The sequence below is a fragment of the Entelurus aequoreus genome, linkage group LG05 (genome assembly GCF_033978785.1).
Source record: "Entelurus aequoreus isolate RoL-2023_Sb linkage group LG05, RoL_Eaeq_v1.1, whole genome shotgun sequence".
Lineage (NCBI taxonomy): Eukaryota > Metazoa > Chordata > Actinopteri > Syngnathiformes > Syngnathidae > Entelurus > Entelurus aequoreus.
In genome coordinates this window covers 28,084,264-28,109,613 of record NC_084735.1, presented here as the reverse complement: position 1 = coordinate 28,109,613, position 25,350 = coordinate 28,084,264, and the positions used below count along the sequence as shown (strand labels likewise).

Genomic DNA, 25,350 nt, shown 5'->3' with positions numbered 1-25,350 from the left:
TTTGGCCATATTTCTCTCCAGCCTCACTTTTTACGAGCTCCTCTCGCACAAAGATAGAAGGAGGCTGCGGCTAAAATGCCTACAGAGAAAAAAATCATAACGCGGCAGAAAAGAAGACGGCGGAATGGTCAATCGTTTGTATCGCTTCGCTCGCCGGCCCGTACGTGTCATTTGTCCACCGGCCGTTCCTCTCCCATTTGTTCCTGTATGCTAACACACCTCTGCGGCCACAAGATAGACGCGCACATACGACACGACGACAAGCTATTGATCCGTTCTCCCCTCTGGGAGAGGCGAGCGGGTAAATTAAAAAAAATAAAGAAAAAAGGAATTAATCCAGTTGTAAGGAGAAAACAAGGTTAACTAAATCTATATACATATATTCCGCCCGGTCTTCGCGCTGGCTACGCTCTTGCTCTGATTTGTACCCATTTGCCTCAGCCAAGTCACACTGATCGCTAATTCTCCCTGGCGAGTCCGAGCAGGCAAGGTAGACTACACTATTACACACTACTGCTTTGATTCCATTATCTGGTACCAACACCATGTCCCCCCTCCTCCCCCGAGCAGCACACCATCTATGACCACCTCCTTTCATAAATCTGTGTCACCTACATGCAACACACACACACACACACACACACACACACACACACACACACACACACACACACACACACACACACACACACACACACACACACACACACAGATACTTATGCAAGCATGCAGCATCACCAGCTCTTTCTTCTTCTCTTGCCTCTCTGTCCCCCCCTCCCTCTGCTCCGTCTCGTTTTCATCCTCACCCCTCTCTCTCGCTCTCGCTTTCTCTCCCCCATCACACAACTCTCTCTCCCCTACTCCTAAACCCTTCCGAATTTTTGCAGGCGTGACGTCCTGTCTCGCCCGTCTTGCAGTCTTGCCTTGACACAAAGGCATGTGTCTTATCATCGTTGCTAGTGTGTGTGTGTGTGTGTGAAGGGTGATGATATTGATGGACAGGGAGTGGGGTGAGGTTGCTCTATGGGCAGGGAAGGTGATTAACCTGCACAACATCACTGCTAACTTCCCTAAAACTGTCCTCTAAAGGGAACAATGCAAGTGACGCAAGAGGTGGCCCTTTGAAGTGACACCTAATCTTGGACTTTTTCCTAACAAAGCTAATCAATAGTCGGGGATCGTGCGTTTGCAAGCTGCCTTTCCTTTGTCTGCACATGAAGAGAGCAGCGCCCTGCACAAATTGCTGATATATGCTCTTTTCCCCTCCTCACTGGAGCGCTGCAACGCAATGCGGATACCCAGCGTCTGAGCCACTAGCCAGACACACTGGGGGGACAGAAAAAAGGGTGGGGGTGGGGCGGCGGCTGGAGGTGCAGGGAGGCGGCAAGCAAGTTCATCACACACACAGTGTAGTCTTGAGGACATAGTGAGCTCAACAACCTGTAAGGACGTTTAACAAAGCCTCACTAGATGTAGTCTTACACAGTGCCCAGTTACATAAATAGCACACCTTATCATGAAAACGAAGTATAATTAATGTGTGCGTAGTTTACGACACATTAGACTGCACCTAACAACTCAAACAGCACTGCAGAAGACACACTTATAGCACAGGAAAAGACAAGTTTCCCAGTTCGATATCTGCAGCACAGACACAATGTTAACCTGGCTTTTGTGGTATTAGAATAGAATTCTGCAATGCCAACAGCACTCTCCCACCCTGTTGCGTTGAATGCAATTGTCGCTGTCCGACAAGAATTCTACGGCGGTTGCGTTGTCACGCAACAAATGACATTGTGGCTGTGGTAATGCGCACAAAGTTTGGCTTCTGAATAAGAGGCACAAATGACGCATCTACTTTGTTGTCTACGTGAGTTATGTGAAAGTGCGCTACGCCTAATAATATAGATGAGGGTTGGGAGATTTATATCGCAGCTACCTGCAATAATAATAAACAGTACATCACAATGTATTATGTGGCATATGAGTAATAATACAACCATTTCAAACCAAGGCTCCTAATTTGGCTACTGATGTAACATATTGCATCATTTCCTGTTGTATTATTTCCTTCCTCAAAATTATTAATGTCATTAGTAATCTACTTGTTAATTTACTGTTAATATCTGGTTACTTTCTGCTGCAACATGGATCCATGTTGGTGGTGTTCAAATGTAATAAGCACTTATTCTTCTGTTGTTTGGATACTTTACATTAGTTTTGAGTGATAATACAACATTTCTAATTAAAGTTTAAGTACCACTGATAGTCATTCAATTTTTTCAGGATGATTAATTGATAAAAAAAAAAAAATCACAACTTTAATCCTGCAAAAACTCAGGATGGCAGTGTAACACTATAGCATTGACCTTATACTGATACTATACATGGTATCGTTACTGTCGACATTTGTATCGATCCGCTTACCTTACAATGAAGACCTCTAGTTTAACGGTTAACTATGATTTTTGTGTTCCCCTGATACAGTGAGTAGTATAGCACCTTGAGCTATTCCTTGTCCTCTACTACTGCAGTTATAATGATACCTGTAAAAAACACAGTTTATTTGGAGGCAAAGTAGGGATTTAGAAGCTGCACTGTTAGCTGCTAGCGAGGACGTTGCATTGCGCTGAGGGCGCTTTCGTTTGCTTGTCCCTGTCAGATTTACAGAACATAGCTAAAATGTGTCTTCAAAAAATGAATTTCAATCACGATATAACCCTTGTATTAAAAGCTCTATTGTCAACCAAATTATTATCATTTATATCGTATATTATGCAACTCTGCTTGTAACTCCAGCCGTTTTTAATACTTTTGCTTGCCATCACAATTCAGCCTTAAACATGTGGCTTGTACTTGCTTGCGTCAGATATATTTGTAAATTAGGGCTCTCAAAATTCAATCAATCAATCAATCAATGTTTATTTATATAGCCCTAAATCACAAGTGTCTCAAAGGGCTGTACAAGCCACAACGACATCCTCGGTACAGAGCCCACATACGGGCAAGGAAAAACTCACCCCAGTGGGACGTCGGTGAATGACTATGAGAAACCTTGGAGAGGACCACATATGTGGGTAACCCCCCCCCCTCTAGGGGAGACCGAAAGCAATGGATGTCGAGTGGGTCTGACATAACATTGTGAAAGTCCAGTCCACAGAAAAATTAACAAGTTAACTCATGTGATAAATCACCAAAAATGATCGCTATAGTCATGTACACACTTTAAAGATTAAAGATTAAATTACCAATGATTGTCACACACACACTAGATGTGGTGAAATTTGTCCTCTGCATTTGTCCCATCCCCTTGGGGAGCAGTGGGCAGCAGCGGCGCCGCGCCCGGGAATCATTTTGACATCCAAATCGCTGCCGTTGTGTCCTTGAGCAGGACACTTCACCCTTGCCCCCGGTGCCGTTCACACTGGTGAATGAATGATGAATGAATGATAGGTGGTGGTCGGAGGGGCCGTAGGCGCAAACAGGCGGCCTCGCTTCCGTCAGTCTACCCCAGGGCAGCTGTGGCTACAAATGTAGTTTACCACCTCCAGGTAGTGAATGAATGATGGGTTCCCACTTCTCTGTGAGCGCTTTGAGTATCTAATAATAGAAAAGCGCGATATAAAATCTAATCCATTATTATTATTTGTATTGTGCAACCCTACTTTGTATCCTACTGAAAACCAGCGTCATCTGCAGTGGACATTTTTTTGTTTGTGGTCTTTTGTCAGAGTTAGAAATTAAAATGAAAATAGCTCCAGGTCCACAAATGTCCACAGCAGAAGACACTGACTCCCAGGAGGTGATATATTGATTATGTGGAAAATCACAAATAATGTATAGATATTTTTCATCGGTTTCTTTGTTATGACTGCCTGCGAGTGGCTTTTCCTAAACATGTTCTGTCATTTCATATATTGCCCTCAACGTTATACTTACCGCCTAGAAAGGAATGCAAGGCGAAGGAAGTGGCTGAATGAAGACTTGGCGACCCCGCAAGGAAAGCTAGAAGGTTGTACAGTTATCTCCAGGCTGTTTATGATGCGAAACCATACAACCAACTACCTCACGCTGCAGAGCGCTTCTCATCTCTTCTTCTTTGTCCAGACACACCTGGTCACTATTCTACACAATACATAATCAGGTGATCCAATCATAATTCATAAAAAAAAGATACAAGGGAATAAAAGCGAAAAAGAAAACTTCCATTGGTTTGCAGACTTGTCTCCCTCTTGTGGGTGCGTGGAGAACTTGAGAATGCACTCCCCTCCCACCTCCCACCTGAAGGCAAGGCAAGACCTGCTTCTATCGGAACACAAAGACGAGCACTTAACCTGCAGTTGCTCACTGTAGGCGTCTGCCTGACCTACTTCTGCGAAGGGGAGCTGGAATCTTCCACGTCCTCAAAAGGCTAGATTCAGCACTACTGGGTGAGCGCTTCATTGTCATTCAATGGTTCAAGTCCAACACAACCCCCTGCACTCCCACTCGCTCCGGCTTAACAAGCCACTTGCTTGAATCCTGTTGTAGTTTTGAGCAGAGACGAGATGCTTCTGCTTGAGGGAACATAACCCCAAGTTGCGGTTTGGATAATTTATGACTATGATCATTATTTTCATGTACAAAATAAAGACAGCCTTTGAATTAAGTGAAGGTTAACTTCATTCTACACCTGTGACTTTTCATGGTGATTTACCATTAAAGTGTTTTACGTCCAAAGTGTAGGCTCCAGCACCCCCCGTCACCCCGAAGGGAATAAGCGGTAGAAAATGGATGGATGGATGGGTGGTTAACTGCTTTTTACACTTGTATGATCATTACAAATTCACATGTGCCTAAAATGTATTTCATTTTACATTCATGAGAACATTAAGAATGTTTTAAAAAATTAGATCCACCACAATCGTTAAGAATGTGAATAATAAAGCTTTAACGATGGCGACAGAATACACTTTCTCGAACAGATTTTACCTTCTCGGGGTCTGCAGAGCAATGGAGCAACACGGTGGAGTCAACGCCCCACTTTTTCCTCTTCACAAACGACGGGGCACGCCCACACAGTCGACGTCTAGCCAGGGCGATCGCTGGCAAAAGCGGCAAATGTGCCGTTGTTAGCAGTCAATGGGTGTGTTTTGACACCCCTACGGTGTTCGCCTGGAGGAGTCATTGATTGCAGGATCACTGCTGCACAGTCGAGTTAGCGGGGGCCTCCTATTCAGCGTGGTCAATGCACCAAAAATACAAGTCTCAAGGCTTCTCTATTCATTATAACTGGAGACAAACAAGACAGGGAGCGCCGCGTCCCTGACGCCGCCATTGTGCTAAAGGCTTCACATTGGAGCATTATTAAATGAAAGTAGGTGTTAAGTGTAGCAGCTGCATATGCTTGACAGAGACTAGTTGTTTCTTCTTTTATTGGAGCGCTTCCAAACGCAAAACCCATTCACCTCACCTCTCTGCACTGCCCTCCGCCACGTTATCAGCCCAGCCTCCTCCTACCCTTCATTTTCTTTCCCTGGTCCTCCTCTCACCTCTCTGAGTAGCTCTCATTTGTTGTTCATGCCCTCAATTTTTTTTTACAACTTTATCTCTTTCACTTTCTCTCTGTTCATAACACCAGAGTATTCCTCCTTCAATCCACCCCTGCCCTATCTAAAACTCTTCCTTTCCCCCCGCCTCCTTCACCCCCACCTACCCAACGCACACCCACGTCTCATTCAAAGTCAGATCACGCTTGAATGCGGCATGGTTGTGCCAATGCCAGCCAGCTCTTTGCCAGTGTGGCTGCAATAGGTGGAAAGTCTGGTGGGAAGCCCCTGCCCGAGAGGCCGGGGTGGTGGGTGCATGCTGCTGTCGGGTCATGAGAAGCTGGGTAAGGAGGATTGTGCTTAAGCCACTTTGCGTTTAACCACGGAGCGAAGCAAAACAGTTCACTTAACAACAACTTAGGTGTGTGTCTAAAACATTTTAAGGAAGTAAAACTGATAAAGAAACATCTCAAAAAAGAAAAAGTGAAAATGATTGTAAGGTATCCCCCACCCACGGATATAATTTGCTCGTGAAAAGAAAGCAAAAGGAAAACTACAAGAAAAAAGCCATACAAATATACAGTAAATCACAAGTTTTTTCTTGTAGTATTACAACTTTACCTTTTAAGCTTTGCTGCTAAAAAGTTACTACAGTATTTTAAAATGAAGAATGTATTCTATTCAATTACTACTTTTTGCTCAAGTCTAGTATATTCAATTTAATCCGGGTAAAATTACTACCGGTACTTTTTTAATCAATATTACCAAAATAATTCTGATACAATTACTACTTTTTAAATCCAAAATTACAATTTAATAGTGGTAAAAAAACAAAATTACAATTTAACAGTGGTAAAACTACTACTTTTTTACCTGGTTTTACAACTTAATTCTGGTAAAATTACTACTGCTTTACTGAAAATTACAAAATAATTCTGGTAAAATTACTACTTTACTTTTTTTTTCATACCTAATATTACAACTTCATTCTTGTATATTTACTACTTTTTTACCCAATTTTACAACTTCATTCTGGTAAAATGATTACTTTTTTAAACCAGATTCTGGTAAAAAAAAAAAAAAAAATGTTACCCAAAATTATATATGTATTCTGGTCAAATTACTACTTTTTTTTTACCCAATATTGCTGCAATTTAATTCTGGTGAAATTACTACTTTTTTCATTTAGAATTTACCTCTCCTTAAAGGCCTACTGAAATTATTTTTTTTAAATTTAAAAGGGAATAGCAGATCCATTCTATGTGTCATACTTGATCATTTCGCGATATTGCCATATTTTTGCTGAAAGGATTTAGTAGAGAAAATCGACGATAAAGTTCGCAACTTTTGCTCGCTGATAAAAAAAAGCCTTGCCTGTACCGGAAGTAGCGTGACGTCACAGGAGCTAGTATTCCTCACAATTCCCCGTTGTTTACAATGGAGCGAGAGAGATTCGGACCGAGAAAGTGATGATTACCCCATTAATTTGAGCGAGGATGAAAGATTCGTAGATGAGGAACGTTACAGTGAAGGACTTGAGAGGCAGTGATGGACGTATCTTTTTTCGCTCTGACCGTAACTTAGGTACAAGCTGGCTCATTGGATTCCACACTCTCCTTTTTTTATTGTGGATCACGGATTTGTATTTTAAACCACCTGGGATACTATATCCTCTTGAAAATGAGAGTCGAGTACGCGAAATGGACATTCAGTGCCTTTTATCTCCACGACAATACATCGGCGAAATGCTTTAGCTACGAGCTAACGTGATAGCATCGTGCTTTAACTGCATATAGAAACAAAAAAATAAACCCCTGACTGGAAGGATAGATAGAAAATCAACAATACTATTAAACCGTGGACATGTAAATACACGGTTAATGCTTTCCAGGCTGGCGAAGGTTAACAATGCTGTGCTAACGACTCCATTGAAGCTAACTTAGCAACGGGACCTCCCAGAGCTATGCTAAAAACATTAGCTCTCCACCTACGCCAGCCAGCCCTCATCTACTCATCAACACCCGTGCTCACCTGCGTTCCAGCGATCGGCAGAAGGACGAAGGACTTCACCCGATGCGTTTGGCGGCCCGGAGACGTAGGAAGTCAAGGTGAGGTCGGCGGCTAGCGCGGCTAGCGCTCCAACAAAGTCCTCCTGGTTGTGTTGCTGTAGTCCGCTGCTAATACACCGATCCCACCTACAACTGTCTTCTTTGCAGCCTTCATTGTTCATTAAACAAATTGCAAAAGATGTCCAGAATACTGTGGAATTATGAAATGAAAACAGAGCTTTTTGTATAGGATTCTACGGGGTACCATAACTTCCGTTACTCTGACTTCGTCACGCGCATACGTCATCATACCGCGACGTTTCAGCCGGATATTTCCCGGGAAGTTTTAAATGTCACTTTATAAGTTAACCCGGCCGTATTGGCATGTGTTGCAATGTTAAGATTTCATCATTGATATATAAACTATCAGACTGCGTGGTCGGTAGTAGTGGGTTTCAGTAGGCCCTTAATTGTATCATATTTTGGTAGAAGTAGGAGATTATTTTGTCAAATTACTAATTTTACCCTAATATTAAAACTTTATTTTGGTAAAATTGGGACATTATATTATAAAAAATGTAATTTTATTTTAGAAATGTTATGATTTTATTTTAATAAAGGACTACTTTTTATGTAAAGTAAACTTTCATAACAATACAATTCAATTCTTGATCAATACTACTTTTTTGTTAAATTGAAACTATTCTTTTGATAAAACGCCACATTTTGGGGGGAAAAATTACTTTGTTTTGATCTTACGACATTATTCCAGTAATATTTTGATGCTATTCTCATTTAATTATATATATTATTTTTTTCTTTTAATACTCCTATAATTTCCCTTCCAGCGTTCTACATCTAAAATTTGAAAGTCCACCTAATAATTTTATATTGAGTTAAACAAAAACGCCCTGCATGCTTTGCTTGCTTCCTCTAACACTCGATACAAACCTGCGATGTTGATGCATCTTCTATGAGATACGTAAAAACAAAAATATTTTGGAATTGCTCCGTTCTTTTTGTTTTTTTGGTCGAGAAAACATCTCCTCGTATCGTATTTGCAAAGGCAGAAAACATTACCATGGGAACGTACCACGAGGCGAACTCAATGACTTGGCATGATGCCCGATGGTTGCTAGAGCACTGTTGTCAATAGATACTGGGTTTTGCGTGTGCACATGTCCTGTGTGAAAAAGCTTGATGGTGTATATTTGTGATGCACACAGCAGGTCCGAGCTGTGCATTATAATGTTCTTTCACTCAATGCAAAAGCTTTTATATAAGCTCAGTGGACCATTATTCAACAAATACTTTTTTTTAAAAGTAGGTGACAAATGATGAAATGCACCTTTTGTTGGATAGTAAATACATATATTTTATGTTGGTAGTGCATGGGTTTGTCAATGGGAAATCATGCGAGTGGCTACAGTTATTTCCACTTTGTGATTTGTTTAGCAACACAAGCATAATTAGCCTTCACTTTAGTAATCACTCTACTAAATGCAGTCCATATGGTAAAACTCACAAGGAGAATAAATACAAAAGAGTCTTGATTCTGTCTATTTAATCGCTCCAATCTTGCCCTCCTTTTTGCTCTCTCTGCTTGGGCTTTCATTTGAGTCATATTCAAAGAGTGTGCATCAATGGGAATAAAACTAATTTTGCCAAAGCAAATTACCTTACAAGCAGTGTCTGACTTTGAGGATTTTCCCAGGGCTCGTCTCACTGGGGGATCTTCTCCTCTCGTTGACCGCTGCATTCCTGAAATCAGCAGAGCATCGCGCACATTATTAGCATAGCGCAGGACAGAAAGAGCAACAATAACAAAGACATTGAACCATGACATTGTAAATAAATTAAGACCCCCGCCTCTGCCCTCGGAAACAACACAATCTTGGCTTTAATCTCGCTTCGGTCTCTTTGTACCATTCGAATAACCATAAAAGTAAAGCGCAACGTACATAATTAAATTAGAACGGACAATCCCTGATTAGCACAAAAGGAAAGAATAGAAAGTCAGACGCCTGCGACATAAGAAACATATTGAGAAGGGATTAACAAAGTAGGAGATAATGGAGAGAAAGAACACTGCTATCAACAAAGTATGCATGGGAGCTGGAAGGGGGGATAGAAATACATGTAGACCAGAGACACTTAAGGACAATGCAAAACAGTATATTCATATTGCAGGCACAATAATACCAGTATTGTGTCAGTGTACACAAGTACATACATTAGAAGTAATCCAACTGGGAAGGAAGTGTCTTTGTCTCTGCATCCTTTGAACTCAAAGTCGACAGAGCCCGTCGCCTCGTGAAACCAGGTCAGAGGGCAAGACAAACAGTTTATCGTCATGGCAACGCACAGGAAATGGTTGCTTAACCTGTTGCAGTTGACGGAATGTCAAGATGCGAGGGCAGTCTGACAACCTTGAGCGTCATCGCACAATGCCAGCAACGATCAATAATGTATCAGGAACCCTGAGCACGGTGAAAAAGCTTTACTGCCTAGGTTCACACGTGCAATAAAACACACATATACTGCTAAACTGAGAAGCTTGAATGGCTGCCGCATCAATGCTCCTAATGGGCAAACATGTGAAATGGACTGCGGCTGCGATTGTCGCCTTGCCGGTGTCTGTGTTTTCATCTCACTCCTGAGGTGTTGGATCAATACGCAAACCCTTTGTATGTCATTAGTTTGTCTCGCGGCTGAGCTGAACACCGTCTGCTGTGCAACCCCCATGCATATTAACCTAGCTGTTTGTCCTGGTGCGCAAACGTGTGATTTTCGGCAACGCTCACCATACATGTGCTGTCCAATGAGCTCTGCGCGTGCATTTGTGTGCCCTTGTGCTTGTCCATTGCAGCAGAGGGTGGAGTGGAGGATCAATAGGAAACAAATTAATTCGGATCAATATGGAGCCGGCGAAAGAGAGAGGAGGAGAGATTGCAAGTAAGCGGTGTGATGCTTGTGATGTGTTCGCACTACACACTTGGCAAGGACTAACGTTTCTGTTTTTCATGCATATTTCGACAATAATCTCCACTATTTCTTTATTCTCAGTGCGATGAAGGTCACATTTGCAAATAAACAGGCGTCTCACTAGGGCGACATCTGCTACTGTCAAGAGCGAACTTTTACCCTTTTTATTTCAACGCTCTTCATGAATAACACAACTGTTTCACCCCAAGCGTGTCGCGAGGCAAGGGATTTAATGCTGAACTTTAACTCCCCGTTGGGTTGAACTTGACATTTACAAGCAAACCTGAAACGGTTTTGTACGTTCTTATTGTTTAGCCGCAAAGGAAACAATCTTTAGCAGCGTTTCAGGCTTATTTGTGTTCAACACTGGATTATATGATGGCCAATTTAGCTGAGCATTTGACTATTGTAGCTGTCAAACGTCAGCTAGTGAAAGTCGCCTTTATTGACATTGATTAGGTCTGTTGACAGCATGAAATGTGGATTTCCTATCAATGCTAAAATTATATCAGATTCTTAATTCCATCAACGGGACTGCTCAGCTTTGCGGATCTTCTCATCCCTCGGCCGAGAGATCAAAGCGTCAAGGGCCATCTGGGAGTCGGAAGTGAATGAGACTTTGAAGTGATGGCGGCGAAAAACAAACACGAGAACGTTGAGTGCTTGTAAACCTGCACTTGCTTCTGATTCTTCGCTCAAGGTTCTTCTGCCTTTTCGCTGACAAATGCCTCGTTTAGCTTTGAGTGCAGAGTATGTGATACCTGGGAGAAATTATGCTTGAAGTGTAATTGCAGGGGGTGGCCTTGTAATAGACGCTTTGGACGTTCCAAGTCTTATATCTGAAGAGCATCTGTTATGATCCGCTGCCCGGATCATATTCTGTTTACGTTTTCAAGTCACTTGTGTTTTCAGCACCTCTTGAGTTTGTTTGTATCAGTTGCCATGACGGCAGATTGCACTCAGCTGCCTCTGGTTAGTGTTCGAGACGCTCACCTGTTGTCCAGGCACTAATCAGAGGGCTATTTACTCTATGCCCTGGCCTCACTCGGTCTGGCTTCCTAATTTGCTTTATGCAACAGTTGACGATATTTGTTTCCTGCTCTATACCTGCTAGCTTCCACGCTAGGCTATTTTGCCTGCTAGCTCCTACGCTAGTCCCTTTGGTTTTCGCTTTCCGTGCTATGAGCACGTTTTTGTTTGTTCCCATATGATTTGTTTCTTAAATAAATCATTTCCTACCTGTACGCTGTGTCTGAAGCCCGTCTGCATTCCTGGGAGAACAAACCCCGCATCACGATGCGACCCGGTCGTCACAGTAGGAAGCCAGCAGATAACAGTTCTCTCGCGACGGGCGTGGAGGAAGTGGATGAAGGTGCGTGGATGATACTCCGAGCTATGGAGGCAGAGACGATCCGCTGTTCTCCAGAGGAAGATATGATGTGGGGACCTGGAGGTGTTTTGGTCTCGATCCGCTCACAGCCAGCCAGCTCGGATGCGTCAGCGAAGGCGGAAGTCATCGAAGAAGGCTTCGGCTCGCGACAGAGAGGCGCCAATTCCACAATTTTTCCGTCCGGAACACCGCAAGCTACATGCAGCCCAAGCTTCCCCTCCTCAGATGTATAGTAACCCAATCGACCACTTCGCCAAACATTACTCCGACTGGGCTGTCAGTCACCTGGACAGCGGCAACAATGACGTCATTCCATTGGTGCCCCCTGATGACGTAACTCTGCCCACTTTTGATGACGTCATAGACCAAGTCATTCTTTTTCTATCTTCTGCTTCTTTTTGTCAGCCGCCTTCTAAGGACCATCCATCCATTTTCTACCGCTTATTCCCTTCGGGGTTGCGGGGGGCTCTGGAGCCTATCTCAGCTACAATCGGGCGGAGGGCGGTGTACACCCTGGACAAGTCGCCACCTCATCGCAGGGCCAACACAGATAGACAGACAACACTCACACTCACATTCACACACTAGAGCCAATTTAGTGTTGCCAATCAACCTATCCCCAGGTGCATGTCTTTGGAGGTGGGAGGAAGCCGGAGTACCGAGGGAACCCACACAGTCTCGGGGAGGACATGCAAACTCCACACAGAAAGATCCCGAGCCCGGGATTGAACTCACGACTACTCAGGACCTTCGTATTGTGAGGCATACGCACTAACCCCTCTCCCACCGTGCTGCCCCCTTCTAAGGACCTTAATTCCAAAATAAAACTTTACCAAGAATTTTTTTTACAGACCCGCTCACCAGGTTTGTCATTGTCCTCCAGGACTCAAGCTCCACCTCCAGTGACTTTGGTTCCGCCCCCAGTGACTATTGCTCCGCCCACTGCACATACTTTTTTCCCCTGTGCTCCCACCCAGTCTCAAGTGGGGGGTGTGAATAGACATTTTGGACAATTTAAAGGGGAGGAGTATACCCCCCTCCTGACCTCCCTCCACCCACCCCTGAGACGGTTCCAGACCGCCAGGAGCGCGTCTGGTATCCGCTTCTTGAGGGGGGGCTAGCGCTGGGAGCTAGGCTAGTGGGGTGGCACAGCTGCGCCAAGCCAAGCCGCAACCCCCGGCCCGGCCACCACCACCAGTCCTTCGGCATGCTAAGCCGCAACCCCCAGCCAGGCCACCTCCGCCAAAGTCACGACCAGCACCGGCACCTCAACTGGTTTCCACACCAGCACCGGCTCCAAGACTGGTTTCCACACCAGCACCGGCTCAAAGACTGGTTTCCACACCAGCACCGGCCCCAAGACTGGTTTCCACACCAGCACTGGCTTGAAGACTGATTTCCACACCGGCACCAGCTTCACGACCAGCTCCTGTTCCTGCTCCGAGGCTAGCACCAGTTCCTGCTTCAAGGCTAGCCCCAGTACCTGCTCCAAGGCTAGCACCAGTTGCGGCTCTAAGGCTATCACCAGAACCTGCACCAGCTTCTACTGCGACGACAACGTCTCCTGTTTCCAAGGCGACCACAACGTCTCCTGCTTCCACGGTGACGACAACGTCTCCTGCTTACACGACGACGACAACGTCTCCTGCTTCCACGGCGACGATAACGTCTCCTGCTTCCACGGCAACGACGACGTCTCCTGCTTCCACAGCGACGACGACGTCTCTTCCTGCTTCCACGGCGACGACGACGTCTCTTCCTGCTTCCACGGCGACGACTACGTCTCTTCCTGTTTCCACGGCGACGACGTCTCCTGCTCCTGCTTCCACAGCGACGTCTGCTCCTTCCTCGTCTCTGGCGGGCCTTCCCAGGGCGCTGCCACCTTCCTCGCTCTCATCGTCGTTTCAGCGACCTCGAGCTGTCTGGCTGCGCGAGCAGCAATCAGGGGCCTGCATGCGGCTCTCTCAGAGGTCAGTGAATGGACGCCAGTGGCGCAAACAGAACTTTCCGGCTGCTGAACTTCTGGCGCCACTCACGCCCACCTTCTCGGCGGCCACGAATGTGGCCTTTCCGTGGTCGTCCGCCTCGCCTGCGGCAGCGGCGTTCCATTTTCCGTCGCCGCCTGACTCTTCCCCAGTGGATTCGGGGACACTTGGGCTGGCGACCCACCACCAAGTCCTCCCTCCGCCCTCCCTTGACTCTTGAACTATATCTCAGTTTTATGGGTTTTAGTTTTTCCTGGGGACATCTGGAATCTGTCCTTTAAGGGGGAGTACTGATATGATCCGCTGCCCGGTTCATATTCTGTTTACGTTTTCAAGTCACTTGTGTTTTCAGCACCTCTTGAGTTTGATTGTTTCAGTTGCCATGACGGCAGATTGCACTCAGCTGCCTCTGGTTAGTGTGTGAGACGCTCACATGTTGTCCGGGCACTAATCAGAGGGCTATTTAGTCTATGCCCTGGCCTCACTCGGTCTGGCTTCCTAATTTGCTTTATGCAACAGTTGACGACATTTGTTTCCTGCTATAGAGCAGGAAACAAATGTCGTCAACTAAATAGCTTCCATGCTAGGCTATTTTGCTTGCTAGCTCCCACGCTAGCCTATTTACTTTTTGCCTTAAGTGCTATGAGCACGTTTTTCTTTGTTCTGTCTGATTTATTCCTTAAATAAATAATTTCCTACCTGCACGCTGTGTCTGAAGCCCGTCTACATTCCTGGGAGAACAAACCCGGCATCACGATGCGACCCGGTCGTCACAGCATCAGATTAAATCTTACATCCACATATTTATACTTCACCTTGCCAAGCATTATATAAGTGCTTTGTTTTATTTATAGGCCTTCATGATCAGCACAAGACAGGAAATATGGGAAATATCCTTATGATGCCCGATTTCTATTGAAGATGAAATGCATGGATCATTTTGTACCTCAAATAGCACTTAATAACACCCCAGAGCTTTCCTGGTTGGATGAGGCACAATGATAGGGGGTGCGTGAGCTGGAAAAAAAATATTAACACTTAGAGGTGCAGGGGGCTTTTATTTTTTTTTACTTTGGCATTTAATGTGCCAAAAGAGGGGCACTGCAAGAAAAAAGTTCGAGACCCACAAGACCAGCCTATCAATCAGTCCTCAGCATGGAAAATAACGTCTCAATCGGTGAGTTCAGCGGTTCCTCCACTAGATCAGTGCCGCTTATTTGCCCTCCCTTGTTGAACTCACACAATAATTTTCACCTTTGCCAATTTCACACTGCGAGTAAAGTTGAGAAGACGGTGGCCATGGATACAAAAGAGAGGTAGAGAGAGGGAGGCTGTAGGCGAGACATGGATGCTGCAGACAAAAATGAGAGAAATCCAAAAGGAGGCTGCAGCGATGACTGTTACTTCATCAGAGGTATTTACAGGAAAATATGAATCAACAACCTAGCTCGAAAGAGGCAATAAATATGACATTTTTGAGTGTATTTCTGACAAAGGAAGGGGGACAAAACCTCAGGCAGTGATTTACAATCAAACATGTCTCTCTTCCTGCCTGCCTCTCTCGCTTGTCTCGCTGTCCCCGTGAGCTGCTATTCTGAGAGTCCCATCGTCGCATCACCCGGGCCTTTAACACGCTTTGGCGTGTGTAAGCCACGGGTGATGGTGTGCACGTCCTCCAGACAGGTCACGGGAAGCAGCCCAAGCCGGCGCAATGTTGTCTATGACATCACCGCAGCGTCTTGCGTCTCGCTGTCGGATCCTGCGATTGCATTCAATGGCGGGGAGCACAAACAAACACATACCTGCCAAATTTCAATGTAATTCTAGATTATATATGGCAAACATCCTGCATCGTGTATCACTGATGTTGTAGCAAATTACGACCATGTGTGAAATGAAACCATAAATTCTCAGCAGGTATGTTCCAGGTAAAAGTCACATGTTTATGGTTTGTAGCGTGACGCAGGCAACTAGAGAATCTGCAGACTCCAGATGTGATTGATGATTTGCATGGGCTTTAAAGTGGAACTGCACTTTTTTGGGGAAATTTTGCCTGTCATTCTTATATCATTCTCAGTCCTTATGTAAGACAATCACACATATGGTTTTCTTTTTTATGCATTTTAGCTAGTAAATAAATGCGATCAAAAGTCTGCTTACAATGAAGCCTATGGGTGTCGCTGTATTCCGCCTATAAAGCGCTTAAAGAAACATCCACGTTTTAACGTAAGTAAATATGTAATGTAGTAACAGGCACATTTATAATAAGATGTTATATTAACATATTTTGCACATTTTAAGCATACGGCGGCGCTTGAATTTAAATGCGTCACAACTTTTTCCTCTAACAAAATCACTGATTACTACTCACTGCAGACTTCGTGAGAGCCAACAAACATAATAAAACATCACTTAATTTACAATGTATGCTGTCACTGGGATGCCGACTGATAATCTTATCATATATTCCCATTTAGATAAAGAATTAATCATATTCCTTGCGAAGATAAAAGGAGGGTGGACAAGCGTCTTTTCGTGTCTTTCTCTCCATTTCCAGGTTTAAATCGGATGCCAAAGTTGACCAACTTGTCGGATTATGTCATCATCCTTCTACTATTAAGGTGAGAGGCCTCATTTATGATCCAAAATAAACTTTCACGTGCCCTGATGCAAGAAAGCAGCTTACCAGCAGATGATGTCAAAATAGCAGCACAAGCTAGTTAGCCCCCTGTGATCACGGCGCCGCTATAAATATTAGTCTGTGTGAGCTCTATACTAACAATAACACTAATACACAGTTAATAATCAGGTCACAAAATGTAGATGGAGTATTGTTGGTGCTTTTTGGATGGTTATTTAAAGGGCTTTATGAGAGGACCTCCCACTGACTCCATTGTAAGCAGACTTTTATTTACGTTTATTTACGAGCTAGAATACATAAAAAAATACATCTGTCTTTTTGTCCCTCACAATGATTGTGAATAATAGGCAAAATTCCAAAAATGTGCAGTTCCCTTTTAAAATATGCAGGTGAACATTCCTGCAACCGTGTCAAATGATCACATCTGTCCATCGGTGTAAAAGAAACACCTGGTGAAGTGGTGGGGGTCTAGCTGCCCCTTGTGCTGTCAGCAGAGAGGAAGTGTGGATCTACTATGTCCTTCATTTGGGAATACATATAGCTGATATGAAGTATGTATGAAGTCCCTCCGCCTGTGTGTGGATACAGCACATAAATTATAAATGGCCAGCACAACCAGGCACCATATGCATGCTACCATGCTGTATTCATGACAAATAGGGCATGTTTATATTTTTGCACAATTGCTTTATGCCGACTTAATGCACCAGTAAAAAAAAGAGGAGTGACAGGTTGGAAAAAACAATATTTAAAGTATAAATACAACAAAAGGACTATTTGAAGAAGAGAAAAAACGGTGACATAAATGAGCAGCGTGAAGAACACGGGGCAAAGTAGGACAAGCGAAATAGACTGCGTGACTGAAAGACAGACAGATTAACTAACAGAGGCAGACAAAGAGCGAGCGTCAAGAACAAAGATGGTGGAAGGAAGGAGAGAGGGAGTGACATGGCGCAGGATGGCAAGAAGAGCGGCGAAGGAGTCGGCGAGGGAGCAGCGAGACGCGGGTGGCGTCCTAAAATAGGTGGCAGACTCCCCGTCAGCGCGGTGACCTAGTCGCGCGAGGCTGAGGAATTCTCCCCGGACACATTCCTCTGAGATGTTAACCCATGAAAAACCACCGCTGCTTACTGCGGAGCTTTGCAGAGCTTCTGTGAAAAAAAATGGTCCCCAACCTTTTTGAGGACAATATCAAATTAAAAACACAGAACAAAACACACAAAATTATTTCTGAGTAAGAGAGAAGCTGGCAATATCTTGCTTTGACGGGGAGTCTGTCTCTACTGCCCCTTTTGCTGCGGAGTCTTGTTTTGGTAACGGTCAGCGCAGAAAAGGTAACGCTGTTTAATCCGAAATGACAGAACAACGAACTTCCCTAGGCTGGTAACACACAAGAGAAATGGCGTAGTAGCATGTATTGAAATCACATTTTAAAGGCCTGAAACCCACTACTACCGACCACGCAGTCTGATAGTTTATATATCAATGATGAAATCTTAACATTGCAACACATGCCAATACGGCCGGGTTAACTTATAAAGTGCTATTTTAAATTTCCCGGGAAACTTCCGGTTGAAAACGTGTAGGTATGATGACGTTTGCGCGTGACGTCAATGGTTGAACCGGAAGTATTGGGACACATTGTATCCCAATACAAACAGCTCTGTTTTCATCTCAAAATTCCACAGTATTCTGGACATCTGTGTTGGTGAATCTTTTGCAATTTGTTTAATGAACAATGGAGACTGCAAAGAAGAAAGCTGTCGGTGGGATCGGTGTATTAGCGGCCGGCTGCAGCAACACAACCAGGAGGACTTTGAGTTGGATAGCAGACGCGCTATCCGACGCTAGCCGCCGACCGCATCGATGATCGGGTGAAGTCCTTCGTCGCGCCGTCGATCGCTGGAACGCAGGTGAGCACGGGTGTTGATGAGCAGATGAGGGCTGGCGTAGGTGGAGCGCTAATGTCAGGGTTTCCCACACATTCATTTATTTGTGGCGGCCCGCCACGAAAGAATTACGTCCGCCACAAATAAAAAAAATAAAAAATACATTTTTTTTTTTTTTTTTTGTCCTCTCCAGCTTCTCAGGCAAATCATATAGTTGATGTAGATGCCCATATCGGCTGTTCAGATTTACTTTACAAAAGAGAAGTGTAGGATACTTCTCTTGTTGCCTTATTTGTATTTGACTTTATTAAATGTATTTATATTAGAAACACAACATGTGTATATAACAAAGGGTGCAAAGTCTGCAGGCAGTAGGAAACACATGGTTAAGTGTAGGAAGTAAAACTGATGGCAGTCTAAAGTTCAAGATTTTTGGAGCTCTTTGTTCAGTGGATCAGATGTTTGATGAAGCTCTGTGTCTATCTACCACCACTACTGTTTTCTGTTCATTTGTTACTGACTGTGGCAGGACACCTCTGCCTCTGTTTCACTTTATGTTGCTGGTAAATGATATGGTTGTAGTAGTAGGCTAAAGTTAAATTATTTAGTATGCACTGATTAAAGGGGCAGAGTTTTGAGACATTTTAGCTTTTATATTTTATAAGATATATTTTTTGTAAGAACCACAATTAATAAATATATTTCAGTGAATAACTTATTGTTCAAATCTGTATATAAATATGTACATAAAGTGTTGTAATTATATTGTAAAATGGATGGATGGATGGACGTTTAAAACAAAACTGTTATTATTAATTAGTAAGTATACATTTTTTTTAGCCTTTTTAGAGAAAATCAAATCATTGTAGTAAATTATGCAAATTACTCGATGATGTTCATGGTGACCACGCCCGTAGCCACGCCCCCACTGCCACAGGTATCTTGGCAGTTTATGGGAAACACTGAATGTTTTTATCATAGCTCTGACGAGGTCCCGTAGCTAAGTTAGCTTCAATGGCGTCGTTAGCAACAGCATTGCTAGGCTTCGACAGGCGGCACAGCATTAACCGTGTGGTTACAGGTCCAGTGTTTGGTTCGGTGTCTCCTGATAGTAGTATTGTTGATCTTCTGTCTATCCTTCCAGTCAGGGGCTTATTTCTTTTGTTTCTATCTGCATTTAAGCACGATGGTATCACGTTAGCTCCGTAGCTAAAGTGCTTCACCGATGTATTGTCGTGGAGATAAAAGTCACTGTGAATGTCCATTTCGCGTTCTCGACTCTCATTTTCAAGAGGATATAGTATCCGAGGTGGTTTAAAATACAAATCCGTGATCCACAATAGAAAAAGGAGAAAGTGTGGAATCCAATGAGCCTTTGTACCTAAGTTACGGTCAGAGCGAAAAAAGATATGTCCTGCACTGCACTCTAGTCCTTCACTCTTACGTTCCTCATCCACAAATCTTTCATCCTCGCTCAAATTAATGGGGTAATCGTCGCTTTCTCGGTCCGAATCGCTCTCGCTGCTGGTATAAACAATGGGGAAATGTGAGGAGCCCTTCAACCTGCGACGTCACGCTACTTCCGGTACAGGCAAGGCTTTTTTTATCAGCGACCAAAAGTTGCGAACTTTATCGTCGATGTTCTCTTCTAAATCCTTTCAGCAAAAATATGGCAATGTCGTAAACTGATCAAGTATGACACATAGAATGGATCTGCTATCCCCGTTTAAATAAAAAAATGTCATTTCAGTAGGCCTTTAAGGGGCTGTTGTCAAAATTCGGGTTGAGTTTTGCTGCTTTTCATTATCCTCTCTGGCCTGGGACATTTTTTGCAGCAGCCTCAGTAAAAACGCTTATAAACTTAGTTTGTGTCTTCACGTACTTGCTGGCTAACATTATTGAATGTATTTAAATTTAAGAAATCTAATTATTTAAAAAATCATACACATTTAATCTGATGTAATTATTTACAAAAAAAATAGGTTTCAGCTGAGTCTGAGTCTGAGTCTGTTTGGGGATCCCTGATCTATAAAATATCAGCACAGAAATGCAAGCTGCTGGTATCATGCAAAGGTATGCAGAAGCACGCATTGCTTGAATTTCAGAGCGGATGCTGCGCATTATTGTGAAAATCAAATAAATGATCTGCGGCTTATTCCCAACATGCTTCCTGACATTGCAGCAAATCTCTGAGCAAATATCTTCACTGTAAGTCAAAGTACACAGTTCAAGCATCTGTGAATCAACAGCTTGTGTGCCTGGAGACAATGTGTGCGGTGTGTGTGTGGGATCCTGCAAAAACACATTGTGAAAATATCAGCACAAGAAGGGCTCTATTGTGTCGCTCGGGCAGAATGTGACTCTTTTTCCTCTGCGGCTGCTGCTCGGCCGAGGGCATGCGGGGTGACATCAGCACAAAGATGAAAATGTAATGTGAGGCATCGCCAAAGCTGCTTGCAATGCGAGACCACAGGCCGCCCTTTATAAACTTTTCAAATCCTGATAATGGGGACGTGACCAACGGATGACCCGTGGGCTAAGACGAGTCCCATATTTCCTTTTTCTTTGGTTTGAAACAGGCGTGCTGGGGGACAAATGTCAGCTTGTCTGCTGGCGGCCTTCACTGATAATAGCACACGTGTGCACTCACATATCTGCAAGTTTAATCGCGACAGAATGACTCAGGGAGGAGTAATTCAATTATTTCAATGGTGCATTGACGTTTCGATCCAACTGCTGAATTCCATTAAGCAAAAACCAGGGTCAGTAAAGAACTCCATTCTGCACTAAACTTAACATTCAAGTCATTTCCAAAGAGCACATTTGGAAAGGAGTAAATTTAGATTGTATAGCTTTTTGCTCTTATGCCATTTTATGACGTCAAAGAGTCAAAATGAGGGGACGGCGTAGCTCGGTTCGTAGAGTGTCCGTGCCAGTAACTTGACCATCCTAGTCACGTCCATTGTGTCCTTGAGCGGGACATTTCACCCTTGCTCCTGATGGGTCGTGGTTAGGGCCTTGCTTGGCAGCTCCCACCATCAGTCTGTGAATGTGTGTGTGAATGGGTGAATGTGGAAATAGTGCAAAGCGCTTTGGGTACCTTGAAGGTAGAAAAGCGCTACACAAGTATAACCCATTTACCATTTACCATGATAACCACAGAAGCAGAAATTTTACTTATTGCGATAAGTGTCGGGCAGTTCATTACAATATACAGGTAATTATTAGAAAAGTATATTATACTGGTATATCATTATTGCAGTCGTCACTTGTTCATCACTGTAAGTTGGTTACAGACATGATAGCGATAAATGAATTCCCGCAAAGTAGGAATAATTTATTATAAAGAAAATATTTTCATAGCTATAGTATAAAAATCTGGTTACGATTTTCTACAGTGTAAATAAACTGTTCAACATTATTAGACATGAAAAAATACCCTTTAGTCACCTTTACACTCTTTTAATTAAATATAGTAATGCTACCTGAGGCTGAGCCAATCAGTGGCAACGATACTGACCAGCACGCTCTGACTGGTATTGTGGCCAATACTACAGTATTGATATTTTTAGTTTAGCCATTTTTATTCTTGAAAATGCTTAAATTAGGACGAAAATTATTTAAATAATTTAAATTAAGTGGTAAAACGGCAATATTTGAAGCGCCATGTGGCGAGAGACGACTGTATACTTAATGTGTACTCTATAGCAGTGATTCTCAAGCTGGTACTTGTACCACGCCAAATAATCAATTAAATATTCAAACACAGTGTTACTGTTCAAACTGTGTGTAACGTTACAGTGGCCAAAAATATTGATAAAACATCTGCCTTGTTTTTAATGAATAGTTAGGCCTAATAGGCTAGTGTATTTTTATGTTGTTAATTATGGTGTTACTTGGAGAGCTATGTTTTATCTGAAGTGGTCCTTTGTGAAAAAAGTTTGAGAACCAATTCTTTATCATTTTCGCATAGTTTCGAAAAAATGAATAGGTACTATTTTGGAGAATATTTGAAAGATTGTGCTAAAAAATATATAGAAACGTGTATTATGTTCAGTATAACAGATAACAAGTGCAGTAAATTGTCCTTACCTGATAAAAACCTTGTCTTAAGTGTTCTTGTGCCAGAGGCCCAATCTGAAAAAAACAACAACAAAAAAACACTAAATGATACCACCACTAGAAGTTATAACGCTACATCATACAAGAGCAACACAGTTTTTAGTTTTGGAAAGTGTTTAGTTCGACCCAAACTGTAGAAAGGATAAAGAACAACGATTTAGAAAGCTAATATGAAATATAAATGTTAAAAGCCTATAAGCAGATGCAAATACAGCATAACAGAAGTAATGCTAATGATGAGTAAATGAGCCAGATAGACAGATAAGAAGTGTAAGCAAATAAAGCCTTCCGAGGCTGGCAGATATCCCTCGAGACTGCAGCGAGCAGGCACACGACGTGCGAACCATCAGTTAACAGGTGTGCTGTTTGGTGGCACTCCTGACACAACAAAAAATTACTGAGGTGCTGTGGGGGAAAAGACTTAGACATTGAATTCGAACCTGGAATTATACAATAATATTTGGTAAAAAAGATAGAGAAAAATTTGTTCAGGCAGCATAAAAAAAGTGTCAGGCAATGCACATGTGTGAAGTCTCCTTATGCAGCGGGGGCCTCTTTCTCTTTAAGGCCCAGGTATTCAAGAGTGTGCTGACCCTGCCACTGAGTTCATTCCATAAGCAGACCCATATAGCTTCTCCTCCAGAGCCCCCAGATCACGAGCCTGCTGCGCTGTGCTGCTGCTGCCGCCGCCTGAGTTATGTAAGATTACATAACAGCAGGTCTGTCTGTGTAATATTTCATAACCTGGGGGTGCCACAACATCAGCACTACCCACCAAATCCCCTCAGGAATGGACTCAGAGGTGCTAGGTCATTTTGGGAAAAAAGGTGCAAAACAAACACGGTCTCTAAGGGCAGTTATCTCGCTTTAACCTTCGAGCGGCCATTTCCCAGACGTCGAAAGTCGGGTATCAAACCGGTTGGTTTTCTTGAGTGGCGGTCACAGAGGGGTCGAGGTCAGGACGCCATGAAACAAAAGCTATCCGCCTCACTTGGCTTATCACGGCATCCAGAAATGTCAGATCACCGAATACTAATCAAATCAAAATCACACAATGCGAGTGAACTCGGCACACACTTTTACAGACAACATAATGAGGGAAGTAGGCCAGCAAGCGCAAGCTAACCGTCTTCAGTTTGGATCGTTTTTTTTGTTCTTCTAACTTTAACTAACCGCAATGTCCCCCAGTAATTTGAATCAAAGAGCTACAAAGAATGTCGGGAGCGACCACATGTACAGTACATGTACAGGAGAGGGAGAAAAGGATAAGGACAGATCAGGCTAAAACGAGGTGGTTGAAGCGGAAGGGGACAATAGCAGACAGGTTTTATCGACGCACACACAGCAGTTTTAACCATCTTCATGCGACATGCCTTTAAATCAGACATTGCTCCACGTCAAAGCCTTTAAAAAACATAAAAACTTGACAAAACTGAAATACGAAAGTATACTGGCCTTACCTTATTGATTTTTGTCTTTAGTGCGGACAGATCGGAAATAAAACTGGCAAAAAAGAGGAGCATCATGAAAGGAGAAATGGGAAGAAAAGAAAAAAAGAGATGCTGCATCCTTTTCCCTCTTGTCCGTCCAAAGCTTAGCGGTCACGCGTCTACGCCAACCTCCAGACGATGCACACAGATAGACATACACACGAAAATGCGGACATACACCTCGGGCCTCCACCTCCCCCCCTCCTCCACCTCACCCATCTCCAAAAAAGTGGGCGCTCTCGGGGGCCGATCCAACCCCGCTTCCTGTTCAAAGCCTTCTTGTAAATGTGAGCGGAGCTACTCCAAATTGGAGGAAGAGGAGGAAAAATAGAAGAAGCATGGGATGGATAACGGAGGGGGGATTTTTTTTAAAGACAAAAAAAGGAGTGTAAACGGAGTTCTACTCACAGATGCATGAAGTGGTCACTACAGAAGAATTTCTTGATGATGGTGCTTTTTTTTTTACCCCTTTTCCCGCGATTTTGTAGATTCCTACCCAGTCGTCCCCTGCTGGTTGCCACCCCCCTGCGCCCCCACACACCCTCCTCGCTTTCTCTCCTCCCACCAATTTTTCCTCGCCAGTGCCGGTACTCTTGTCTGCAGGACCACGCTCTCCGTTTTACCCTTGTTAAAAAAAAGCATGCACCCTAACAAGAAGGCAATCGTGCATCTATTTCAGGGGTGCCACACGTTAGCCCATCTCCGTACACAAGGTGGCGACGGAAGTAAAAAAAAAAGAAGGAAAAAGAGCCCAGCCTGACGTGCTTGGTCTTTAGGGAAAGTGGATAGTAGGAACAGTGTGAAGGGGAAGGAGCGAAGGAGTCTTTGGTTTGTGTGTGTGTCGAGAGGTGGGAGGGGAGAGAAACAAGAGCCAGAAAGAAGAAGAGAAAGAGAGAAATATCCAGCAGGGAGGGATAGAGGAGGAGTGTGTCAGTAGAGGGAGGAGTAGGAAGAAGGGGGATACATAATTTTTTTACCTCTTTTACCGTAGTTTGCACTTCTTTATACCGTCTTTCTGTGAAGGAAACGACGAAAAGGGAGATAGGACCACGGCAAGCTTTTGTCTCCTTTTCCTATGTTCTTTTCACCTCCGTCTACTCATTTTCTTCACGTGCACTTGAACTCTAAATCTTGTCTGCTTCCCCTCCCCTACAATCTCTCTCTCTCTCTTGCTGCGCATCTGTGTGTGTCTGCCTGGCTCGCTCACTCTCTGGAAATCGTGCTCGCAGGCAGGAGAGAGGAAAAAAGAAGAGGGCGAGGGGGACAAAAAAG

The 25,350-nt window shown here is 43.6% G+C and overlaps 1 long non-coding RNA gene across 1 annotated transcript in view; it reads right to left on the bottom strand.

Moving 5' to 3' along the window:
* The window catches only part of LOC133649683 (uncharacterized), a 25,359-nt gene extending 1,133 nt beyond the window's left edge, over window positions 1-24,226 (bottom strand). The window contains exons 1-3 of the long non-coding RNA XR_009826116.1: window positions 24,049-24,226; window positions 22,559-22,603; window positions 9,255-9,337 (exon numbers count right to left, since the gene is read on the bottom strand). This is a non-coding gene — a long non-coding RNA (uncharacterized LOC133649683). The remainder of the gene's footprint in view (window positions 1-9,254; window positions 9,338-22,558; window positions 22,604-24,048) is intronic.
* Window positions 24,227-25,350: the final 1,124 nt, after the last annotated feature.